We start from the raw sequence: 9,481 nt of genomic DNA, 5'->3' as shown, positions 1-9,481 counted from the left end.
AGTGCCCTGGGTGAAAAATTGATGAGTGGGGCCTGTGGCTGGGGGTGTGACTGCATGTGCCCTACCAGAGCCAGGGTGTTGGGGTCTGGAGGCAGAGCATGTGTGCTGCTAACACCCAAGGTCCGCATCAATCTTTCATGGCAACACACAGCCTTGACATCATGATCTATTATTACCTCTTTGACCTCCCTGCATTGTCTTGTTCATAGCATTTGTGCTCTCCTAAGACTGAGATACGCCACAGACAGGGCTGAGAAGGAGTATAGGATTTATTGCATGGAGCTCAGGCACTATGGATATCATACACTACATGTTTATGACCCAACCAGAACATAATACTTCATAATACAATGGAATTATGTAAGTGCACCAAAACTTCTGAAAATGTATAATTGTTATTACAGTATGTACTTATGCAGATACAAACATCATGAATACATATCTGAATGGGTCAGAGGATGTATAATTCTTCAGATATCTCAACATGGGCAACACAACACATGATTTCTCCACATCACTGCAACAACAAAGCACTTGCAGTAAAATCGATTCATGACCACCAGTTTATATGCCAATTTGGGGTGGCCAAACTAAATACCCTCATATATAACAAAAGATACTTAAGATTTATTACAAACTGTGACTTTGGGCTGCCACATCATAGTAATTTAAATTCTTACATATCACTTGTGTAGCAATCTGCATACATATCTCTATGTTATTTTGGTATTAATTTATCTTGTAGATTAAATTCTACTTTGACATAATACTTTGATGGAGTGAAATTGTCCATAAAACTCAAATATCATGTGTTTCCAATTTTGATGAGAATTTAGAAGGGATATTTTGTAACATGAATTGCTACAATATCTATTTTCCTAAATCTGTAGGGATAACATATCTTGATTCCAAATGTCAGGAATTTCCCATAGATAGCCTGTTCAATAAAATTATAGAAATACAAACATGATTCAGTTATCTGTCACAAAAAGTGATTTATACAATCAACAATCAGATTAGCTAATGATAATAATAATAGTAAAGTATGAATATAAATCTTATGGTTGGTACCTACAGTATTAAAGCATAAACATTCACTGTTGTGTACATACCTTTAATATTACATTGGATTACTGCACTCCATTAATGGGCGCTCTGTTTGAAAAGATTTTATGCCCCAGTAAGTAATTCTCCTCTGAGCTTGGCAGAGATCTTGTAGTTCAGGGGCTTCAATGTTAACCCATAGGAGCAGTCTAAGGAGAGGTCCTGACTTGGATTATCTTCAAATGTGCACTGGTGAATCAAAATAGCAGAAAATAAAAAGACCTCCACTTTGGCTATCTGGTCACCGATACATCGCCTCTTTCCTGCTGAGAATATCATCACACTGCTGGTCAGATCCTTGTCAAGGGCACCATTTTCATCTAGAAACCGTGAAGGGTCAAAGAGATGAGGGTCCTTCCACTGTAAAGGGTCGTGGTTGACAGACCACTGGTTGATGAAGACCACTGTGTCTTTGGGGATGTGGAAGCCTTCGATGGTAACATCTGAGGTGGTGGAGTGGGGGATGGTGAGGGGTACGAAGCTGGTGTAGCGCATGGTCTCATAGATAACGGCATCTAGGTAAGCCAGGTTGGCTTTGTCCTCAATACAGGGCAGCCTGTTACGGCCTACCACTTTGTCAATCTGCTCCTGCAGTCTGGTTTGGATGTTGGGGTATTTCACCAATAAAAGGAGCATCCAATGAAGGCAAGTGGACACAGTATCCAGTCCTGCACCAATCAGATCAGACACTGTCCCTTCTGTGTGGGCCTCCGTCAACCCGGTATCACTGTCCGCCTTGTCAATGACCCCAATAATGGCATCACTCATGTCCCGGGTCACTTCAGGGTCAAATGTCTCCCTGTGCTCCACAACCTTGTCTCTCACAAAGGTGAAAAACTCTTTATTGAGGTCTTTGAAGCTCTGGTAGACCCTGCGGACAGGATTTGGGAAATACTGAAGCCAGGGCATGACATCCACCAAGCTGCCAGCCCCCACCGTCTCTCCAAACTTGTCCACGCTGCCCAGAAGGGTTCTAAACTCAATGTCATCATGTCCATAACGTTTTCCAAAGCACAGGGCACAGATTACATTAGCAGCAGCTACTGTCAGTTCATGAGCAGGGTTGAAAAACTGTCCCTCAGCATTGAGTTTGAGGAAAGCTTCAATGAGCTCAGTGGCCTCTGCCACAACGTGCTGTTCAAATGCTTTTTTGGTCTGGCTGTTGGCAGAGGAGAAAGCTCTAATGGTGGTCTGAGCGATCTTCCGGTGCGTCCTCCACTGTTTGCTGTAGTTAGTGAATGTCATGCTGTTACCACCAGACACTGACTGAAAAGACACAAAGTTGGGTCTGCCTGCAAACTCTGTGCTGTGTTGAACCAATGCTTCTCGTATTGATGCATCTCCATTAAGCACCACTATGTTGTTGCAGCCCAGTCTTATCTGATACACGTTGCCGTACTTCTTTGCCAGCTTGGAGAAGGTGATGTGAGGCATCTGCCCCAGCTGCATGGCATTGCCAACCACCGGCCAGGCAAAAGGTCCTGGTAGCCTTCTCTTGAGTCTGAGATTCCTGACCCACAGACAGGCTTCCAGACAGAAGAGGAAAACCAAGGAGGCGACCAGCGCTGGCTGGACCTGTCCACTCCACTCCCTGATGATGCTGCTGCCTTTCACCTCAAAGTCTGTTTCCAACAGTGCCATGGTTCTAAGATATTCTATTTCTGTTGTCCAATTCTTCAAATTTTGAGAGATTACACTTTTTCTTTGTTGAACGTTATTCCTGGTAACCGTATAATTTAAATGGATCCTCCTCTCACCTCAATTCCCCCCAAAATAAAAAAATAAGTAGTCTTTTTTAAAGTATGGTCAGTCCTACATTATGATCTGAAAATGTAGGAAATGAATCGAGACAATGAAGAAGGTTTTGAGCACCTCTTACACACTACAGTCTACTGTCTCCTCCTCCTCCTCCGTGCTGGCTTGTGAACAGGCTCGATCAGGTTGAGTGGTTAGCAGTGGTGCATTTGGTGTCCGTCTTCAGATGACCACATTAGAGGAATGAAGATTTCAGCTTTGACACTCCCTTATATATCTTCTTAGTGGGTGGGAGGGGTCAGGGACTCAGGTTTTTTATTATCTCTCCCCTCCCATTGTGACCACAGAGCAGGCATTAAAACTCCTATTCATTTCTTTTAGCACCATGTCGCTCATTCCAGCTGAGTGTCAGTTCTTTCTTATACCTAACACTCAACCCCATGGTAAGACAAGGAGGAAAGCAGCAAGCAGTCAGGCCTGCCAGCCAAGGGCTAAAACAGAAAGAGTTTAGATTTAGCGGGCCAGAGGACCTGAAAGATTGGGCTACACTACCTTTAAACACAATACAGGTACCACAGGGGATCATTTTAGATGGTTTCTATAAATGGTGTTGTAGTTAGGGTTCCAGATTTCAGTCACAAAGACCACCGCGGCTAAACTCACCCCAACTAAACTCACAGGACACTGATTGGTCCTGTTATATTCTGGTTTGTGGAAATTGCTTGATTACCTCTCTAAGGCGGCAGTTAACTTGGCGGTTAAGCACGATGGCAAGTAACCAAAAGATCACTGGTTTGAATCCCTGAGCTGATTAGGTAAACTATCTATTGATGTGCCATTGAGCAAGGCACATAACCCTAATTGTGCTGGATAAAACCGTCTGCTAAATGACTAGAACATATGTAGGATTTTTTCCTGACAGAAATACAGCAAAATAAAATAAATAAATCAATCAAAAGTTTCAGTGAAGTACCCAGGCTAAGGGAGGACTGCTTGTAACTTTAAAATATTCGGTTGAGCTTTCTTCTGTCGATTATAAACTAATGTATGCATTTTTAATTACATAATTTTTTTATCTGTTATTTTCAGCCCATGTTCTGTTAACTCTAAACACCACTAGGAATATAATCCAAGATATGACTATGAAAGCTCTGGGTTTTGCATCTGGACACAGAACAGAAACAAACAATACACTTGTATATGTTTTATAAGAGTATACATTTACAAGAGCTTTTGTTAGCATAAGGGTCCTTTTATACTTATAAACAAAATAATATAACTCTTAGGCTTGAGGCTTTATCAAAATAGTTCAAAAGTTATTTCAAAACAGGGACCTCTGACAATTACACAAGTAATAAGGCTATGGAGAGAAACACATAACTTTTAGAAAGTAGACCTACTGGGGGTTCAATGCTGTTCAGCAGGAATTCATCTACTGTCGAATTCTGTGCTCTGATGGTGATGCTTGCTGCAAGGAGAGATTCCTCTGTTATATGATGTATTGTTGCCAAACCAGATCACAATTCAAACACATTTGATGTGTTTTAACAGTTTGGATGAGATCAAACATGCAGGACTGGTGTAGACTAGCTGTAAAACATAATGATTGTAACCACTTGTTTACAGTTTTACTATAATTGATTAAGTATTGTATTATACAATGTACCTTAGAGTGTGAATCCCCATAATAATTGTTACTTTGTAATTGTTTATGCACCACCTCATATTCATTCCTCTGTACATGGAGTGTGTTACTACAAAGAACAACACATGGAGAGGAGAATGCAATCCTTCCGGTGATGAGGTACTTAATGAGTTAATGAATGACAAATGAGAGAGAAGCAGAATCAGTCACTATCAACCCCTGATTGATTTAAACATTGCTTTATTAATTCCAGATGTAGCTTATTTTTCAATCATATAAAACAAACAAACCAACAAACAAAACAACATATTTTCATTCATGAATCCTTGCCTGGACATTCAACACATGTTGTAGTTGAGTTTCTTGGTTTGAGAGAGGCAGATATTCTGAACAATATTTAATACATTTCTGAAAACATGTTCTTTGACAAAGGTGACATTACATCTACAGATTTCAGAGCCTTGAGGTTTAAACATGCATGCATTTTTGAAAATACATCGAAACTCCATTGACTTGTGTAGTAATATTGTATTTAGTGACAGTTGGTTTGGATATGAAGGGATGGGTTGTGTAGCTGGAGTGCCTGTTCAGTAAAGTAGATTTCTGAGAATATCAATAGGGTCAGTGTTTAGAATTGGTCCTCTCCCAACTGTTCATCAGCCTTATCAGTACCATACTTCTAGACTCCAGTAGAAACCCACCTCTGTATTGAAACACCTCCAAATATTGTTGGAGACACTGAGCGTGAAGTTGCACAGAGGCAACAGTGCTGTTAACGCTGAATTGTCTTCACACGGTAGGCTATGGAAAATACATATCTTGCTTTTCCTTTAGCAGTTCGTCAGCATCTGTCAACAGTATTCAATGGGCTCATATGCATGGTGTACAGTAGATAGTGAATTTGATTATAATACTTAACAAATATTGTTCATACCTGAAAGATATATATATAAAAAAAATTGTGACAGCTTTATCTGAAAAAGATAAATACATTGAAACATCACCATGTTAATAACAGACATCCACAAAGTCCTCAAGGCAACAAACTGTGGTCCTTCAGGTGTGACTACAACATTCACAAACACTCACAGGCATATTACACTGATATAACCTTCCATTGACTGTTGAGGAATATTCTAGTTTCCTGCACATATTTTGATATGTTAGCATGCTGAATACTGTATATGAAGTACGCCCAAAACTCAAAATGTATATGAAACAAAAGTATACTTCCTTAAAGAAAACTATCAAGTACATAGTTTGAGAACCTGTTCAAATTGATTGACCCCATGACCCCTGGCCCCCAACACAGGAGAAAAAGCTATACCTAGCAAACTTTCCATCACTGTAATCATACTTTCAATCCTGTCTCAACAACAATGCAAACATATTAAATTGTGATCAGATATGAATTAAATATTAAATATGAAATATTACACTCAACAACAACATTCAGTGCATGTTTACTAATACTCACTGTAAAATATCATTGCTTGGCAAACTTATAGTTTCTGCTGGCCTTGAGTCACAATATTGGGATGAGATTTTTATGCAGGTGACACTAGACCGAGCAGCTTCCCCCTGAGCTTGGTTGTGATGGTGTAGTGGAGAGGCTTCAGTGTGAGCCCATAGGAACAACCAAGGGTCAGGGTCTCTGAGGGGTTGCTCTCAAAGGTACACTGGTGAAGCAAGATGGCTGTAAATAAAAAGATTTCCACTTTGGCAATCTGGTCGCCAATACATCGCCTCTTACCAGTGGAGAAGATCATGACGCTGTTAGTTCGGTCCTTGTCAAGGGCACCGCTTTCATCTAGGAAACGTGAAGGGTCAAAGAGATGTGGGTCCTTCCACTGTAAAGGGTCGTGGTTGACAGACCACTGGTTGATGAAGACCACTGTGTCTTTGGGGATGTGGAAGCCTTCGATGGTAACATCTGAGGTGGTGGAGTGGGGGATGGTGAGGGGTACAAAGCTGGTGTAGCGCATGGTCTCATAGATAACGGCATCTAGGTAAGCCAGGCTGGCTTTGTCCTCAATACAGGGCAGCCTGTCACGGCCTACCACTTTGTCAATCTGCTCCTGCAGCTTGGTTTGGATGATGGGGTATTTGATCAAAAGCAGGAGAATCCATTGTAAAATGGTTGACATTGTGTCTTGGCCGGCTCCAATAAGGTCTGTGACTGTTCCTTCTGTGAAGTCTTTGGTCAGTCCACTGTCCTTTCCGTGCTCAATCACATTAATGATAGCATCACTCATGTCCCGGGTCACATCAGGGTTGAAGGTTTCTCTGTGCTGCACCACTTTGTCTTTCACAAAGGCAAAAAACTCCTCATTTATGTGTTTGAAATTCTGGTAGACGCTGCGGACAGGATTTGGGAAATTCTGAAGCCAGGGCATGACATCCACCAAGCTGCCAGCCCCCACCGTCTCTCCAAACTTGTCCATTTTGCCTAGGAGAGTTCTAAACTCAATATCATCATGGCCATAACGTTTTCCAAAGCACAGGGCACAGATTACATTTGCAGCAGCGACTGTAAATTCATGAGCGGGATTAAAATATCGTCCATCAGCACTCATTCTCAGAAATACCTGCACAAGATCCATAGATTCTCCTAAAACGTGCTGCTCAAATGCTTTCTTGGTCTGGCTGTTTGCGGAGGAGAAAGCTCTAATGGTAGATTGTGCAATTCTCCGGTGCATTTTCCACTGTTTGCTGTAGTTAGTGAATGTCAGGCTCCTGCCCCCTGAAATCATCCGAAAAGACACAAAGTCAGGTCTGCCTGCAAACTCTGTGCTGTGCTGAACCAAGGCTTCTCGTATTGCTGTGTCTCCATTAAGCACCACTATGTTGTTGCAGCCCAGTCTTATCTGATACACGTTGCCGTACTTCTTTGCCAGCTTGGAGAAGGTGATATGAGGCATCTGCCCCAGCTGCATGGCATTGCCCACCACCGGCCAGGCAAAAGGTCCTGGCAGCCTTCTCTTGAGTCTGAGATTCCTGACCCACAGACAGGCTTCAAGACAGAAGAGGAAAACCAAGGAGGCGACCAGCGCTGGCTGGACCTGTCCACTCCACTCCCTGATGATGCTGCTGCTGCCCTTCACCTCAAACTCTGTGTCCAGCAGTGCCATGGTTCTAGAGGATTTATTACCTATTCCTGGAGACAGATATTGTGAATAGAAAAAAAACAGTACAAAAAAGTTCCACTTTTTTCAGCACTCTCAGTCAGTTTTAGCCCAGCTTACTTTTCAAAAGTGATTTTGTGATATTCAATTTCAATGAATCCATCTAATATAAAACTAGTTCAGTTAGTTTAAACTCCAAAGTGTCCTGCTGAGACCATGGTGACAGTCTCAGTACTTCTTGGGAAATTATCTCAGATTAAGCTTGGTGAGTTATGGTGAAGTTGTTCTCTAGTCACACTTTTCAGCAAGATGTAAGACCTTAGTGACTAGTTTTGCATCAGCACGGTGTCTTATATGTTTGCAGTCTGTGGGCAGGGCTCAGCATTATTTTCATACTCCTCCCATTGTGGTAGCCCTGCACTATATATTATCTTTCTGCTGTTGGACCTCGACGCGCGCCGCGCACTAGGAAACAGAGCGCGCAAGAGCAACCGCTGTCCCCGGAGGTGAGCTCCAGTAACTAGTGACAAGTTTAGGAGGAAAGTGACGATTATTTTACAAACTCGAATAGTGACAGACGATCCCATTTTAAGTTGTTATGCTTTCTTATACTTAGAAAACTCAACGGCGCAGTTTGGTACAGAAAAGCGTATAGCGGGTTGTTTCTCATATAGTCGATAACGTATGGTTGGCTTTTGTGCGCGTCTGCATGGACATTCTATTCTCTCCATAATTAGCCTAACTGAAACTCTGTTTAGTCTCTTTCATACAATTATGAATGTTCTCATGGTGCCATGTAGCCTAATAAATACATGTATTTATTAGGGTTTTCATTCAATTTGACTACTTTTCAGGTACTGTGCAACGCGCTGTTGCATATTGCGTTCTTTTAGTGCTGCATATAGCAAGTTGTATATCTTTGTGATAATATTTTAAATCACTCAACCACCTCGTGGTTCAAATCGAACTCTGAAGGTCAGTGAAAGTTGCGTATGAGCCTACCCGAGTCCGAAGGTTTCCATAATATTGCGCAGAAGATGAAACAAATAATATTTGTAATAATACAATTATGTTAGATCTTCCATCATTGTCTGAATTTCCTTTCTTGAATAGCCTAAATTACATTTATCTTATTGAACTAGGGATGGGTAACTATCAGAAGTGTTTAAATTAAATGAACCCCCATCTTGATAAGGTCTTGGGTGGCTCTTACACATCTGTCTAGTGATATAACATTAAAATGACCCATAGTTCACATGGATGCAACTAAAATAATTATCCAAGTGTGGATTGAAATATTGTCTATAGACCATATATAGACTGTTTATTTTGCCATTATGAAGAACTTCCTGCCTGTGTAAAACTATCAGGTTATTTAAAAATGATAAATAAAATGTTGCATTTTCAATACAGGTAAATAGACTAACTTGCCTTACATAAGTATGCTTATACAAACACCTCTAAACATAAAGTACGAAATCTTATCAGAGAAAATCCATGAAAAATTCATATTCATATTTTCAGCAGGTCTCATGCTACAGCATTTCTTCGAGCCTTTACAAAGCATAAAAGTGGCTGTAGTTTTGCGTGAGAGCCATGTTTCAGATATGAGCCAGCAACCTGGTCTCAGAGCCTTTCATATTATTCTGTACATAATCCGAGACACTCCATTTAGTATGGTATGTTATGTTTCGTATATTTGCATAGGACAGATGGTTACATAAGGCAAAAACCAAAAGATTGAGAGTTCGAATCTTTAGCATTTTAGATAATTAGCAACTTTTCAACTACTTACTGTTTTCTAGCTACTTTGAAACAAAATCCCCTGCCCTTAATCGTAACCCTTTAAGCT

The 9,481-nt window shown here is 41.0% G+C and overlaps 2 pseudogenes across 2 annotated transcripts; both read right to left on the bottom strand.

Annotated features, from left to right (window-relative positions):
• Nucleotides 1-251: 251 nt before the first annotated feature.
• On the bottom strand, nucleotides 252-3,098 carry LOC109894533 (cytochrome P450 1B1 pseudogene; annotated as a pseudogene). Its single transcript, XR_002255882.2, has one exon. The product of XR_002255882.2 is annotated as a cytochrome P450 1B1 pseudogene (transcript).
• Nucleotides 3,099-4,727: 1,629 nt separating this feature from the next.
• Nucleotides 4,728-7,951, bottom strand: LOC109894532 (cytochrome P450 1B1 pseudogene; annotated as a pseudogene). The gene has a single exon (XR_002255881.2). The product of XR_002255881.2 is annotated as a cytochrome P450 1B1 pseudogene (transcript).
• Between the last annotated feature and the right edge of the window lie 1,530 nt (nucleotides 7,952-9,481).

The sequence above is a fragment of the Oncorhynchus kisutch genome, linkage group LG7 (assembly GCF_002021735.2).
Source record: "Oncorhynchus kisutch isolate 150728-3 linkage group LG7, Okis_V2, whole genome shotgun sequence".
Taxonomy (NCBI): domain Eukaryota; kingdom Metazoa; phylum Chordata; class Actinopteri; order Salmoniformes; family Salmonidae; genus Oncorhynchus; species Oncorhynchus kisutch.
Note: the sequence above shows the minus strand (reverse complement) of the source record. Positions and strands in the feature narration are given on the sequence as shown.